This window comes from Canis lupus, chromosome 8 (assembly GCF_011100685.1).
Source record: "Canis lupus familiaris isolate Mischka breed German Shepherd chromosome 8, alternate assembly UU_Cfam_GSD_1.0, whole genome shotgun sequence".
Taxonomy (NCBI): domain Eukaryota; kingdom Metazoa; phylum Chordata; class Mammalia; order Carnivora; family Canidae; genus Canis; species Canis lupus.
This window is the reverse complement of record NC_049229.1, coordinates 8,723,846-8,740,868: the sequence shown is the minus strand read 5'-3', so window position 1 is coordinate 8,740,868 and position 17,023 is coordinate 8,723,846. Positions and strand designations below refer to the sequence as shown.

Below are 17,023 nucleotides of genomic sequence, written 5' to 3'. Positions count from 1 at the left end.
TAGATTACATTCAGAACAATGCTTCATTGTACAACTTAAAAAAATTCTCTGAATTGTTCTTGAAATTTTATTTAGATTTTCTTTAAATCAAAGTCAAGCACAATAAACCTATGAAAATAGTAAATCGCATTTACAGTATGCTGATTAGCCACAATTTAACCTTAATTTTAAATTTTTGAATCAATACTTAGCAAAAAAATTTCTCAGATATCATATTAAGAAAAACTGGAAAAAAATACATCAAGTAAAGCAAGAAATGCCTGTGGAAAATGCCAATGTGCTAGAAGACAGCAGAGTGAAGTTCTTGGATTAGAAATGGTACCTTTATTTGGTGTTGAGTAAAAATAGACATATGAATCTTAGCGTTGGCAAGTCAATTTCAAAATCTTTATTTTATTTTTTGGGTATCCTAGGCTTTACTATATCCAGAAACCCTCCTAGAAATCACAATTTAAAGCAGGTAGTGTTTCACTCTCTCATACAGGATATATAAATGCCAAATCATGTTACAGTTTAATGCAGAAAAATGTTTTCTTCTCAATGAGAGCTTTAAGTGTGAAAGAGAACCAGAAATATCACACAGCACACCCAGAAATTTAGATGATTTTACAGTATTTCTAAAAATTTGATTTAATAATTTTTAAAAACCTCTAGGGCCATGAATTTAGCTATTAATTTGAAAAACCTGAATACATTGTCCCTTCAAACCTAAAGGCCAAAGCACTCCATCCTTATTTTAATGTTCTAGACTTTATCATGAGACAAAATCGGGGGATATGGGTGGAGGGCAAAGATAGAGAAGGGTCTGGTAATTTTGATCTCTTTATATCTCTCTGCCACCTGCTAGATACAAACTCTAAATCTGTTTTTTTCAACTCTTTTTTTCTTCTTTAGTTTCCCTTGAGGCCACATGACAGAAAGAAGACTGCATAGGAATTGAGGGGTTAGACAGAAACATTTAATTTGATATTTAAAAGAAAATCTGCTTTAGTCTCTGACTTAAAATTTTTTAAAATATGATGCTAAATGTCTAGATCCTCTGGGGAAAAAAAAGAATGATCTTTGCCATCTTTTGAGAGCTAAGATTCATAGCTTTTAGAAGAACTCTATCTGAATTTTGTAACGGAGAGTTTGCAGAAAGAAGTCAATTATAATATTTGGTCTGCAGATCACAAAGGGTAGTCTAGGAGGTCCCTCAAGTAAATAAGATAGTGTTTCTCTGAGCAGAGGTTGAGAATTCTGGGAAGCAAAGAAATATAGTGCCATGGAGACAGTCATGATACTCTGAGTCACTGTTCTATAGGGAAAACTATATATTTGCAAATAATTCTTCCCTTTCATTCTTTCCTTTCCATATCATCTCTCCCTCTTTACAGCCATTTTCTCATAATCTTCTTATCTCTTTGATTCTGATTCTACCTGTTGTCATCTGTATATGATCATTCTTTATCATTATATGAACCTATTCACTTGCCATTCTAGTGCAAGAGTCAGAAGACTCTGGCCTACCACAATTTGAGCCACTAGCTTTTTTGAGCTAAGAATAAGTTCTATACTTTAAAAGGTTGAAAGAACCAAAACAAGATTAATATTTTGTGGCATGTGAAAATTATGTAAAATTTGAATTTCAGTAACCATAAATAAAGTTTTATTGGAACACAGCCATGCCCATTCCTTTAGGTGATTTTTATCGATGATTTTGCATTAGAGTGGCAGAGTTGAGTAGTTACTACAGAGATTGCATGGCCTGCAAAGCCTAAAGTATTTATTATCTAGTCCTGTATAGAAAAAAATAAGAAAACTACTGACTCTTGAAGGGGTCAAAACAAAAAACACCACAGTTTCTGTTACTTCTCCTCACCAACCTTCCCTCCAGATTACTTTGTTTCAGGAAATGGAACCAACAGATTTCTCATAGTTTAGGATGGAAATCACACAGTTTCTCTGTTTTAGAGTTTTTAATCTGTGTTCCTTTTCTGGGTTACGGTATGTTTAGTTATCAATCTCCTACTGGCCCAGAGGATGAAGGAAGCAATAAAACAACCATTTTCCATTTAATTTACCATAATTTTAAAAAGTTGGGAGGCACTCCACACATATTTGCTTATGCTCCCACCCTAAAAAACACTTATGTACTTACTGTGAATCTACAATTCACTTTAAATATAAAGATACACATAGCTGAGAAAATTGGACATCCACATGCAGAAGAATGAAACTAGACCACTCTCTTGCACCATACACAAAGATAAACTCAAAATGGATGAAAGATCTAAATGTGAGACAAGATTCCATCAAAATCCTAGAGGAGAACACAGGCAACACCCTTTTTGAACTCGGCCACAGTAACTTCTTGCAAGATACATCCACGAAGGCAAGAGAAACAAAAGCAAAAATGAACTATTGGGACTTCCACAAGATAAGAAGCTTTTGCACAGCAAAGGATACAGTCAACAAAACTAAAAGACAACCTACAGAATGGGAGAAGATATTTGCAAATGACATATCAGATAAAGGGCTAGTTTCCAAGATCTATAAAGAACGTATTAAACTCAACAGCAAAGAAACAAACAATCCAATCATGAAATGGGCAAAAGACATGAAGAGAAATCTCACAGAGGAAGACATAGACATGGCCAACACGCACATGAGAAAATGCTCTGCATCACTGGCCATCAGGGAAATACAAATCAAAGCCACAATGAGATACCACCTCACACCAGTAAGAATGAGGAAAATTAAAAAGGCAGGAAACCACAAGTGTTGGAGAGGATGTGGAGAAAGGGGAACCCTCTTACACTGTTGGTGGGAATGTGAACTGATGCAGCCACTCTGGGAAACTGTGTGGAGGTTCCTCAAAGAGTTAAAAATAGACCTGCCCTACGACCCAGCAATTGCACTGTTGGGGATTTACCCCAAAGATACAGATGCAGTGAAACACAGGGACACCTGCACCCCGATGTTTCTAGCAGCAATGTCCACAATAGCCAAATTGTGGAAGGAGCCTCGGTGTCCATCGAAAGATGAATGGATAGAGAAGATGTAGTCTATGTATACAATGGAATATTCCTCAGCCATTAGAAACGACAAATACCCACCATTTGCTTCAACGTGGATGGAGCTGGAGGGTATTATGCTGAGTTAAATAAGTCAATCAGAGAAGGACAAACATTATATGTTCTCATTCATTTGGGGAATATAAATAATAGTGAAAGGGAATAAAGGGGAAAGGAGAAAAATTAAGTGGGAAATATCAGAAAGGGAGACAGAACATGAGAGACTCCTAACTCTGGGAAATGAACTAGGGGTGGTGGAAGGGGAGGTGGGTGAGGGGTGAGGGTAATTGGGTGACGGGCACTGAAGTGGGCACTTGACGGGATGAGCACTGGGTGTTATTCTGTATGTTGGCAAGTTGAACACCAATAAAAAATAAATCTATTATTAAAAACAAAAAAATTAAAAATAATAAAGATACACATGGACCAAAAATAAAAGGGTGGAAATATACTTACCCTGCTATCTCTAAGCAAAGAAAACTTGAAGGGGCTTTATTAACAGTGGCAAAGTAGATGTCAGAACATAGATATCAAGGGTAAAGAGTGAGTGATGATAAGTGATTGGTTCTTTTATACAGTGTAACAGTCCTTATTGTATATATATCTAATAACTGAGCTTCAAAATGCATGAAGCCACAACTAATGGATGTGGAAAGAAACAGATAAATCCACAATTATAGTCATAAACTTAACAAATTTCTCTCAACAACTGATACAAGCCGAAACAAAATCAACAAGTATAAAGAGGACTTTATCAACCAACCAGAAATATGCTAACAACCAACCAGAACTAGCTGACGTGTATAGAACAATACACTTAACAACAGAGCTTTTTCGAATACGTGTGGAATATTTAGTTCATATTCTGGGCCATAAAATAAGTTTCATTACATTTAAAAAGAGTCAAGAGGCGGGCAAGATGGCAGAGGAGTAGGGTCCCCGAGTCACCTGTCCCCACCAACTTACCTAGATAACTTTCAAATCATCCTGAAAACCTATGAATTTGGCCTGAGATTTGAAGAGAGAACAGCTGGAACCCTACAGTGAGAAGAGTTTGCACTTCTAGGGCGGAAAGGCCTCGCAGGGAATTAGAGCAGGACCCAGGAGGGCGGGGATGCCCTCGGGCCCCCGGGGACACTAACAGACACCTGCGCATAACAGAGGGGTGTTATGCTAAATATTGGCAAATTGAACTCCAATAAATTAAATAAATAAATAATAAAATAAAAAGAGTCAAATAATGCAGAGTTTGTTCTGTGATCACAATATTATCAAATTAGAAATCAGTACAATAAAGATATCTGGAAAATCCTCAAATATTTGAAAACTAAAGACTTCTAAATAACTCATTGGTCAGAAGAAAATTATAAAATGTTTGGAGCTACATGAAAATGAAAACAACCCATCAAAGTTGGTGGGATACAGGTAAAATAATTCTCAGAAGGAAAGAACAATGGTCTAAAAACAATGACCTAAATATCACCTTTTGAAAATAGAAAAAGAAGAGCAAATTAAACTCCAAATACGCAAATGAAAGGAAATAAGAAAACTAAGAGATGAAGTGAATGAAACAGAAAATAGAAAAGACATAAAGAAAAAGTCCTGACACAAAAAGCTGCTTCTTTGGGGTGATTAATAAAATCATAACCCCAGGAAACAGTAAGAATAAAGGGACACTGGGTGGCTCAGTGGTTGAGCATCTCTGCCTTTGGCTCACATCATGATCCTGGGGTCCTGGGATTGAGTCCTGCATTGGGCTCCTTGTATGGAACCTGTTTCTTTCTCTGCCTATATCTCTGTCTCTCTCTGTGTCTCTCATGAATAAATAAATAAAATCTTTAAAAAAAATAGAGAAAATGGAAATTACCAATTGTCAAGAATGAAAAAAGTGACATGTCCCTACAGATATTAAAAGGATAATAAAATAATGTGAACAACTTTATGCTAATTAAAAGTTCTATGAAATGGATTAAATTGCTTTAAAGACACTATCAGGGTTCTTTCAAGGAATAGATTGCCCCAATAGACATATCTATTTTTAAAAATTAAATTCATAGATAAAACCCTTACAAAAAAAAGAAAAAGAAAGAAAGAAAAGAAAAAAGTCCCAAACCATAATGGCTTTATTTTTTAATTCTACCAAACAAGGAGGAAAAAAATAATTCTACACAAACTCTTCCATAAAATTGAAAAGGAATAAATGCATTCCGACTCATTCCACAGGGAGCATTAGACGTATTCCAAAAACAAAACAAAACAAAACAAAACAAAAATTTATATATATATTGTATTATATACATATATATATATTACAAGAAGGAAGACTACATTCCATTGTTCTCCATGAATATGGACACAACAACTCCTTATAAAACTTACCAAATGGAATCCAATAGTACACATAAAGGATTATAGATGACATAGTGGGTTTACCTTAGGATAATCTTGGTATAATTGATTTGAAAATCAATTAATGTAATTTACTCCAGTACATTAAAAAAAGAAAAATCATAGTATAATCATAAAAGAAGAATCTTAAAAGTGTTGTTGTGCCCAAGATTGCGAATCCGAGAAACCACCAAGGAGCGGAAACCGATGCAAGCAGCACAAGGGTTTCTTTACAAGCTCCAGCTTGGGTCCAAGTGTACCCAACACAGCGACACAGCAGAGCAGGGACTTGGACCCCAAGACTAATAGGCGTAGCAGCTTTATAGGGGCCAGTGGCCAATGGGATTGTAACATACACAGAAAGTTGCAGAGTCATGTTGGTCCACACGCAGGTGGCCAATTGAATCACAGTTTACCCTATAGTGACCATTTGAGCTGGCCTGTCACTCTGGTCAGAATCGATGCGCAGTTTTGGCGGGCACAAGGCGGGGTTACATTGTTATGAGCCAATTTCGGGTAAGGGTGTGCCCAGCGGCTTGACTAGGGTGGGGCAGCGCCTTAAGCAATAAGCAGGTCATGTGGGGGTCATACAGGAGGTGGCCGGTGCAGCACAAAATGGAGTTAGTCCTGCTCTGCTTGTCCAGGGGTAGGGGATTTTTGTTAAATTTCCTGGGTCCAAATCTCTTATCCATTACTGATTAAAAGCCACAACAAAGTCTCAGCAAATGAAATAGAAGAAATTTTTTCAACTTGGTAATTTATGCTTAATAAACATCATACTTGGTGGTGAAAGAATACTTTTCCCCCTTAGATCAGGAACAAGACAAAGGTCTTACTCTCATCACTGCTGTTCAACACTACTATTGACTCTAGCTAGTGCAGTTAACCTAGGAAAAGAAATAAAAGACATCCAGATAGGAAAGGAAGTAAAATTGTCTTTATTCACATAAGTCATATGGGAAATATGTGACTTTTTATATAGCCAAATGATGGCCTTCTGTAGATCCTATTTTCAAAGAGGACTAAACATCTATAACACATGCTCTCCTGCAATTGTAACCTTGACACTTCCCATGGAGAGGTGGGATCTGTCTCTTTCCACTGAATCTAGATACAAAGATTATATGATTACAAACTCTAAGATACAAACTACAAGATTACAGAAGTGATATTGCATGACTTCCAAGGCTAGGTCAGGAAAGGTAATGAAGGTTTCACCTTGATTGCTAGTACAACTATGCTTGGATCCCTGAGCTCCTATGGAAGAATCCCAATTATTCTGAGACTGCCATACTGGAGACAGCCAGGCAGATGATCCTGTTGACAGTCAAGCTGACCCTCCACCCAGAAGCCATCAAATTATTGGCCAGTTTAGTCTTTCAGATGACTAAATTCTAATCTACATTTGACTAAGAGCATGAAAGAATCTCTTTGTTAAGTAAATTACTTACCTATTTCATTAGTTTTTTTTTTTTTTTTTCTCCCCCTGAGGTTTTATCTTGCTGTTTGGAACATTGTCTGTACCTTCAATTTGCTTGACTGTAATTTTTTTTTATGTATCTGATGAATTAGCCATCTCTCCCAGTGGCCTCATGTAGGAGATGAACCTTAGGGTTCAACCCTGTTGTAGCTCTTGGTTTTCTTTCAAGCTTTTGTAACTGTCAAAACAGCCTATTTTATTTTTAATAGCTTCCAGTAGTTGAGGATGTGCCAAGACCAGTTAGCGTCTCAAAGGGGAGGATCTCAGTCAATATCTAGATTTAGGCTGGTTGGAAGCCAGACCCTCAGGTAGTGGCCTTTATTTTACTTTATTTTTTTTTAAGATTTTATTTATTTATTCATGAGAGACACACAGAGAGAGAGGCAGAGACGCAGGCAGAGGGAGAAGCAGGCGCCATGCAGGGAGTCTGACGTGGGACTCGATCTGGGGATCCCAGGATCAGGCCTGGGCTGAAGGCTGCGCTAAACCGCTGAGCCACCCGGGGTGCCTGGTAGTGGCTTTTAAAAAATGCAAATACAATTAAGAGTATACTTACCTTGAAGAACTTGGGTGTCTGTCAGTTAAGCATCTGACACTTGAATTTTGGCTCAGGTCGTGATCTCAGGGTTTTGAGATGGAGCCCACATTGGGCCCTGTGTTGGGGGTAGAGCCTGCTTATGATTCTCTCTTTCTCCCTCTACCCCTCCCCAACTCTCAAAAAAAAGTTTGAGTATACTTATTTTGATGAGCATTGAGAAATGTATAGACATGTTGAATCATTATATCTTACGCTTGAAACTAATTCAACACTGTATGTTAATTATATTTGAATAAAAAATTTATTAAAATAAAGAATGCAAATACATATAGTCCTGTGGGACCACAAATATAAGCTCCAATGGCCACCAGAACCAGTAAATCTGAAGGTATGCCCTGTGCAGCAGTCACAAAAATTGGGACTCCAGATGAGTGTATAAGCTCGTTTCTGGGAGATCCTGGCAAGCTGTAGTGTGGCAAGGGAGAGTGTTAGGATGGTGTCCTCCAGCTGGAAAAATGTAGATGGGGAGTGCAAAGATAGAACCTGCCAAAAATGAATAAAGGGAAAACGATGGCACCCACTATCTTTAACAAGGCAAACAGGGAGTGCAAAGCTGGCATCCACCAGCCTCCTTCCCCAGAGTCTGTCCCTCAGTCTGTGGCTTAAAACTAGCAAGTGAGCCTCTTTCACATAAAGTCTGGGTAGTTTTCAAAGGGCTACTTTTGCTTTGAACCCTGGGGCCAGTGAATCTACATGTGAGCCCTTTAAAAGCAGCCCCTCAGTTCACCACAGACCCTGGGTCTCTGGGGTCCAAGCTCTCTCTGTTGGTCTTCAAAACCAGACATTTTGGGGGCTGCTTCTCAGGTGCAAAACTTGGCCAAAGGGCATGGTGGGGGAAATTATGGCAAGATTGTTGTTCAGCCTTTTCTATCTGCTTCAGTGTGGTTTTCTTCATATTAACCTCTGAGTGAGTTACTCAGCTAGTTTTTAAGGTTTTTATTTTTTTTTATTTTTTTTTTCAGAGGAAATTGTTTCATATACAGTTGTAGATGGGTTCCTGGGAGGAGGTAGGTTCAGGATCTTGCTGTATACATTGCCATCTTGGACAGAATCTGCTTCTTAATCTGCTTCTTAACATTCCCTGGATATGGTGACTGTACATCAGTTCTCCCCAGTTCATCAATCAAATGATCATAATACTTCTTATTTAACAGAAAGTAAGAACTACTGCTTGTTTCACCAGATTTCTTTTGATTCAATTAAGTTGTCTATATATTTCTTACAAGTACCAAGTGAGAGAATATACTTTATTGCTTTATATCCAGAAATTACTAAGGGGGATAAAATATATTCTTTTGATTCTAAATGAAAAATAGAGATGAAAAGTTGATGTGGGAAGAGAAAATATACCCTTTGAATTGTTGAGAACAATGCAGACAGAATTAAAAAACAAAACAAACCACCTACTGGTGAAAGGCACAGAATTTGTACTATGGAGATAAAGATGGTCTCTAGCACACCTGAGGAAGAAGTTCCGTCTCTAACAATAGATAGTTTGAGAAAAAAAGCCACCTCCTCTGTCACACAGGGAACTATTGTTTGAACATGAAAGGAAGATTTCCTATTGGGGTAATACTAAACTTGAAGTTCCACGTTAGAGAATTCATTGCAGAGTCCACTCTCCAAAGTCAAGGGTCAATGAGAATAATTTACAGATGTTTTTAACTGTGAGGAAAAAAAAGAAACAATGTAGATTTTTGGTAAAACAAAAAATCATGTTGCTATTCAGATTCGAATTATATTAATTTATAAATTAATTTAGAAGAAAATATTTTACAATAAGGAGTCTTCTAATTCAAGCAATAATAGGCATTGTTGTTCCTATTTAAAAATTTTTAATGTATTTGTAAGTTTAAATATAACAGATAAATAAATTCTCTCTCTAAAAAAAAATAGAAATAATACATATCTAATGGAAGCCCCTTTGAGTCCCACTTAGTTCTAGTCACCTTTTTAAATGTAACACCTGTCATCTCTCTGAATGGGATATGAACTCTATATACATTTACCTACATATATTTGTACATATGAAATACACAGTTTTATTTTGTTTTAAATGAAATTATGCCTTAGATATTATACTTTGATTTGTAATTTACTATGTCTTGAAGACATTCCATGTTTGAATGCATAGAATATGTAACATAACCAAATTCTTTTTAACTGCTACATATTTCCTAAAGTGGATACATGGTAGTTTAGGTCATTCTCCTACTAGTTTTTTTTCAGGTCTTTTTTTTTTTTTTTTTGTCTATTCCGAATATTAGTATAATGAACACAAATAGGCCAGAATTGTATTTTAATTTTTGCCCTATATGAAATTATTTGTTATAGTTGATATGTTTGGTATTAGCCAAACATATTATCTCTTGTCCTTTTTTATTTATAATGGTCTCTTGATGTTTCTGTATTTGCTAATAAGGATCACGCTTTCTTTGTTTTTCTCTACTGAAAAATATACATCCTTTTTCCTAGCAGTTCTACAACTACAAACTTAAAATCAGTGTTCTATATTTATCAATGCAAAAAAATAGTTGAAATACTGTAAACTTTCTTGAATTCTTTTAATGGATGAAAAAGAAGAGACCTTATTCCTATAGTTTATTAAAGGAGGGAAGAAATATTTTCTTTGGATCACATTGCCAAAGTAGAGTAGAATTCCAAATAGTTTTTTTTTGTTTGTTTTTTTTTTGTAATTTATGTACTATCTTGGAAGACTATAAAAGCAGCGGTATTTTGAACATAAGCGACAACAAAGAATTCTACAGGTAACTTTGACCTCAGGAAAGAAAATCTAATTAGAAACCTGCAGGGTCTGTGTTAGTATGTGTGTGTGTGTGTGTGTGTGTGTGTGTGTGTGTATGTGTGTCATCTCTAAAGATCTAAATACAAATATACCTATGTGGTAAGGAAACTTTTACTGTTTGGAGAAAAAATATTGTGTTATTAGCTAGGCCAAAAGAAAACAGTGGGAGTTAAAAGATTATTTTTGAAGGGCGAGATTGAACAATAAAAATTAAAATTGTTTTATGATTAAATGAATGAATAATAAACACTAAACAATAGATTTCCTTAGGTACTGAAATTACTGTTAACTGATATTTTGGTTTCCTAGATTGAAATATAAAGTGAGAGCAGTGCTGAGCCCTATGGCTTATAGTCTGAGAACAGATTTTAGGCTAATATCTGTGATGAGAGGACTCCCAGCAGCAAAGGGGCAGACTTGGGACACAGATCCTGTGGGGACTGGATTGTGGAATTTAGGAACAGATACCTACATGCATTGTAGGTTTTCTTTTTTGTATTGTCATTCTTATGTGAAGTCCTTGAGTCCTTAGTAAATTTTATGAGTCACTACATTTGAGTAATAATCTTGTGTTGGCAAGAGCTTGAAAAATAGAGAATAAATATTCATATTTTGAAATAAATCAGACTGCAAAGGTCTGGGATGCCATGAAGATATGGTAAAGAGATGGCAAGAGCTACAGTTCAAAGACAGTAATGTAATCAGACAGATCTTTGGATCTTAAGAAATATTTGGGAGAACATTATCTACCCTCCACATTCTTTGGATCGAATCTCCAAAAATACTTAGTTGAGCATTAATAGGAAAGGTAATCTTTTTTTTGTTTGTTTGTTAGGATATTTTGCATTTTATTTTTTTATAAATTTATTTTTATTGGTGTTCAATTTGCCAACATACAGAATAACACCCAGTGCTCATCCCATCAAGTGCCCCCCTCAGTGCCTGTCACCCAGTCACTCCCACCCCCCGCCCACCTCCCCTTCTACCACCGCTAGTTCGGTTCCCAGAGTTAGGAGTCTCTCATGTTCTGTCTCCCTTTCTGATATTTCCCACTCATTTTTTCTCCTTTCCCCTTTATTCTAGGAAGGGTAATCTTAAAGTTTAGAGGATTTGGGACACTGGTTATATTGATTTGTCATTAGGTCAAATGAATTGCATTTTTAAAAAATATTTTTTAGGAAGTCTATGGATAGAAAGCTTTCTGAGTCTTATATATGGCGATGTATGTTTGTGTTGACTTCACATACTATCACAACTTGGCCAGGCTTAGGGATATTGAACCATAACTCTTTTCCTCAAAACTATTTTTATATTGCTCCACTGTTTTCTAAAAATTTTCTATTGACAAGGGAAACCTGAGTAGCTGAATTTTACTCCTTTGTAAGATAATCTGTTTTTCTCTGCTTTGATGCTTGTACATTCTTTCTTTATTCTTGAGATATAAAATATCACCAAGTTATTTCAAGTGCTAATCTATTTTACTAATTCTGCTTATAACTTGATTGTTTTTTAAATGATTTGTATCTTTCTATTTTATATTATTGTTAGAGTCTGTGTGTTCTGGTCTCCTTTTAAGAAAAAGTATCATAAATGTGTTGGATAACTATTACCTATCCTTTCTTATTAACCTTCTTTCACTGTTTTAAACTTGTGCCATTCTCTGTACCTGCAGATAGTTCTTCAGGTTTGTTCACATTATTGATTTTCTTTATCCAGCATGTGGATTTTTATTTTTATTATTTTAATGCGGTTTCTGATTTTGTTATACCATATTATCTTCTGCATAGTATTTTCTAATTTTCTCCTAGTTCTGTTAAGTTATCCCCAAATTATATCTAGCTCTTTTTTCATCTAAGTCTTATACAAGTAGTAATTAAATTATTTTAAAAACCCTACTCAAACTTTTAAGATCTATTGACTTCATTTATTGGTGTTATTGAAAGACTCAAGAGCCTTATTTCTTTCCTGCCTACCAATAGTGTCACCTTATCCAAAGGTGAATTTTACTTAGGGTCTCAGTACTTCTCAATATTTCTGCAACTACATGGCCAAGGAAGAGAAGTTGCATCTCTTCTAGAAACACTCAGAAGGCAAAGAAATATTTTTTTCTGGTGGCTCTAAACAAACATCATCTACAATCTTCTTGGCCTAAATTGGATTATATGCTTTCCCAGCCAGTAATGGGCATGTGATTCCTGAGGCTCAGTGCAAAACGAAAATGAAGAGTTCAAAAGTCATTTAAAAAATGGCATTAAGTATGGCAAAATATAAAGCTTTTTCATTTTTCCTATAGTCTTTACTTAATTTGTCATGGTGTTTTGTATTTGCTACTGATTGTGATTCTAAGTAAACAAAAATTAAAATTTTAGATTAACAGCATTTTTACCATTCATCTTTATATTGTGCAATGCCAGTCTTAAATGCGAATAGAACAAAACTTAACTCAACTCGGGAATCTCTGGGTGGCTCAGAGGTTTGGTGCTTGCCTTCTGCCCAGGGTGTGATCCTGGGGTCCTGGGATCAAGTCCCACATCAGCTCCCTGCATGTAGCCTGCGTCTCCCTCTGCCTGTGTCTCTGCCTCTCTCTCTCTGTGTCTGTCATAAATAAATAAATGAAATCTTAAAAAAAAGCAACAAAACTTAACTCATATACAGAATCATCAAAGCTATACAATTTATAGGTGGTATTTGCATATATATTTCATTCTTACTAGTACTGTCAAAACCTACACAAAACCAAGGTTTTTATTTTAGTTCTTTTTAAAGTCTTTTTAAAATTTATTTTAATTCCAATATAGTTAACATATAGTGTTATATTAGTTTCAGGTGTACTATATAGTGAGCACTTCCATATATCACTCAGTGCTGAATACAAGTGCACTTCTTAATCCCCATCACCTATTTCACTGATCTTCCCACCTACCTCCCGTCTGGTAACCATTAGTTCTCTATACTTGAGTCTGTTTCTTGGTTGGTCTCTCTTTATTTTTTTCCCTTTGCTCTGCATACACTCTACAATCACTCTATCTTCATTGTATTTATAAGGAATGGAATGTTCTATCTATCTAATTTATTTTTCTATAAGTTCCTATTTATTGGGATCCCTGGGTGGCGCAGCGGTTTGGCGCCTGCCTTTGGCCCAGGGCGTGATCCTGGAGACCCGGGATCGAATCCCACATCAGGCTCCCGGTGCATGGAGCCTGCTTCTCCCTCTGCCTGTGTCTCTGCCTCTCTCTCTCTCTCTCTCTCTGTGACTATCATAAATAAATAAAAAATTAAAAAAAAAAGTTCCTATTTATTTTTCTATATCATAAGTTTCAATGTAAGTGGTTGGCTAGTAAGAGAAGTTACATGAGTGAGAAAGGATTTGATGGGTTCCTTAATCATTTCTTAGAACTCCACTGCCTTCTTTCTGTTTGGAGTAAAGTCCGGTTTAAATGGAAAGTATGGCTTCTTGGGGCTGTCAGTGCTCTCACTCAGTCATAGATATAAGACACCTTGTACTAACTTTGAGACTTGCTGAACTCCCACACATCATGGGGCCACTGGCATTTTGTGCTCAGCTTGTGAGACACTGCAAATGCCATATGCGACTAGTGGCAGACACACTTAGAACAGGTACCTCCCCTACTCACACACATGCTTCATTGTCTCATTAACTTGACTTGCAAAACACAAGTTCAAATATAGAATTAAGAATTTCAAGATGGCTGCAAGAGAGCGTTAAGCCTAGTGCAAGTCCCTTCTGAATAGGGGGACCCTGTGTAACTGAACAGATTGCCCCCTATGAAGCCAGGCCTGAGTGTACCCAAATCAGTGTCTGTAACCTGGACATAAAATTACTTTGGTAAAACTAGGCCTGAAGCATCAGCCGCTTGCCTATACCCAAGGATAAAATTAGCTTCCCTAAAAGTAAATGGCTAAATGGAGGTGAGAGTGAAGGAAGATGGAGACAGAAATGGAAAGTATAGCTACAAAGAATGGATGGCTACTGGAGAAGCAACTGTGCAATTCACTTCAACTCTATTTCTTTATCCTTTCAACATTATCTTATTTCAGAGGGCTGTGTTTTACTGATTTTTTTAAATAAAGCAAAGTTTTTAATACCAGATGTTCTTCTCCTTCCTGAACTAAGTATTTTTAGAAAACAGTTTCCTATTGTAACCTGAGTGCTATATTTATCTTCCCGTATTTTGCAGATTTTTTTTGAATAGGCACCAAGTTGTTTATTGTTTTTGCTTATTCACTTTTATTAGAATAGAAGTATATACAGTCTTGATGTTTGCATATAGGTAAAGTGGGAGAAGTTTCCTTTATTACCCTCATGGTCAGTGGAAATATTTTCACTTGATCTTGGCCATGAATCTGCTTGATGTGATTGGCATGACTAAGTTTGCTACCTTGAGAAGCCAACCTACAACGACCAAGCAGTACAAAAGTGGATATTATCAGCAGAGCCCTTCAGCATGTCCCTTCTCTCTTTTCTCATTGATGATAATGAGTCTGCCGCATATTCTTATTTTTACCCATATTTATATTTGGCCTGTCCCTCCAAAATAACCCCACTAAGTGACTTTTCACAGGTCCTTTCTGTTTTTGCTATTCACACCACTGCTTTCTCTTTGGGTAACTAATGTATAGATACTGAAGAAAATCTGACATGCTACTGATATGTAGCAACAAAAAATATTTACCTCAATAGTATGGTCTCTTTCTGTCTCAGTGCCCACTCTCACTTCTTTTTCTTTTCTTTTTTTTTTTTTTTCTTAAGATTTATTTATCAGAAAGAGAGAGAGAAAGACTAAGCAAGCTAAAGAAAGAAACTTAAGTAGCAGACTCCTCACTGAGCATGGAGCCCCACACAGTGCTCAGTCTCGGGGCCCATGAGATCGTGAACCAAGCCAAAACCAAGAAGACGCTTAACCGACTGCACTCCCCAGTAGCTCTATCCCCACTCTCGCTTCTAAGCCCTACCTGTATATGTTACAACTAGCTAGATGTATTTAGGATGTCTTTGTTGGTTTTATGATGCAGATAGCTGCTGTGTGAACACAGGTCTGCTTTAGTGCTGGTCTTATAAGAGCTTGAGAAGCAAAGAATCCAGATGGAATAGTCATACCCACTGTTGTCCCCAGTCCTTGTAACTCCTGGTCAGTAGATTTTCTTTTTTTTTTTTTTTAATTTTATTTATTTATTCATAGAGATGCAGAGAGAGAGAGAGAGAGAGAGGCAGAGACACAGGCAGAGGGAGAAGCAGGCTCCATGCAGGGAGCCTGACGTGGGACTCGATCCAGGGTCTCCAGGATCATGCCCTGGGCTGCAGGCGGCTCTAAACCGCTGCGCCACCGGGGCTGCCCTATTTTCTTTTTCTCAAAGCAGCCTTTACTCTTTGTCTCATAAACCAGATAAACTTTAGCAAGAAGAGGTCTTTTTTTTTAAGATTTTTTTTTATTCATTCATGAGAGACACACACACACAAACAAAGAGAGAGAGAGAGAGAGAGAGATTGAGGCAGAAACACAGGCAGAGGGAGAAGCAGGCTCCATGCAGGGAGCCTGATGCGGGACTTGATCCCGGGACTCTAGGATCACGCCCTGGGCAGAAGGCAGGCGCTAAACTGCTGAGCCACCCAGGGATCCCCATAGCAAGAAGAGGTACTAAATGTCCTTGATAATCACATTTTAACTAGACTCACATGTATTAGATCTGAAAGAATTTCTTAGGAATATTTGGGCCATATAGATGGTGTCTTTCCCCATCTGTGACAATCCTCATCATAGATTTTCTTCCATGTTAATACTCTGGATAGGGGATCCCTGGATGGCTCAGCGGTTTGGCGCCTGCCTTTGGCCCAGGGCGCGATCCTGGAGTCCCGGGATCGAGTTCCGCGTCGGGCTCCTGGCATGGAGCCTGCTTCTCCCTCTGTCTCTCTGTCTCTCTCTCTCTCTCTGTCTCTCTCTCTGTCTATCATAAATAAATAAATAAATCTAAAAAAAACAAAAACAAAAACAAAAAAACTCTGGATAAGTTCAAGAGCCCAAAGACTTGAGTTTTCATCTCTATACATCCCCTGAAATGCTTTCATCTGTTTAATAAAAAAAAAGACTTAAAATATATAAAATAAAAGTCATTTATTTTATAGGTTAAGTCTCTGGAAAAAAAAGACAAATAATGAATAGATCCAATTATATAAGACAAGGCTTATATACCAACTTCTACTACAAAGCAGAATGTGTCTAATTCAGTAAGAAAGTCACCAAGTGTTACTAGTGTTAAAATTTCTCTTGCTTACTCTCCATTTCAATCTCATTTTTTTTAATTCTAGGAAAGCATGTTTGAATATAGAGAAAGCATGAAAATACTGTAAAGATAAACTTGTCGGTATTTCTGAAGTCCGGCAGTTTGACAGAGAGAAATTTTTCTGGAAAATGGAACTACATTAACAAAGATAAACAGGTAAGAAAGCATAAAGGATGTTTAAGAAGTCTGACTGGGGTTAGGTTCTGTAGGAGATTGAACTAGAAAGGAAGCTTATGTCAGTGACTCAGTACCTTGCTTAAAAGTTTGACTTTATTAGGCAGGTATAAGGAGCCTATAAATTATTTTTTATTTCAAAAGGCAGAGATCTAGGCTAGATATACCTCTAAGTATATTGTTACTCCTCTCTCTCTCTTTTTTTTTTTTTTTTTTACTTC

General features: G+C 36.7%; 1 long non-coding RNA gene across 1 annotated transcript in view; it reads left to right on the top strand.

Annotated features, from left to right (window-relative positions):
• The window catches only part of LOC102154002, a 261,351-nt gene extending 244,575 nt beyond the window's left edge, over window positions 1-16,776 (top strand). Inside the window, exon 6 of the long non-coding RNA XR_005362823.1 lies at window positions 16,654-16,776. This is a non-coding gene — a long non-coding RNA (uncharacterized LOC102154002). The remainder of the gene's footprint in view (window positions 1-16,653) is intronic.
• The last annotated feature ends 247 nt before the right edge of the window (window positions 16,777-17,023 follow it).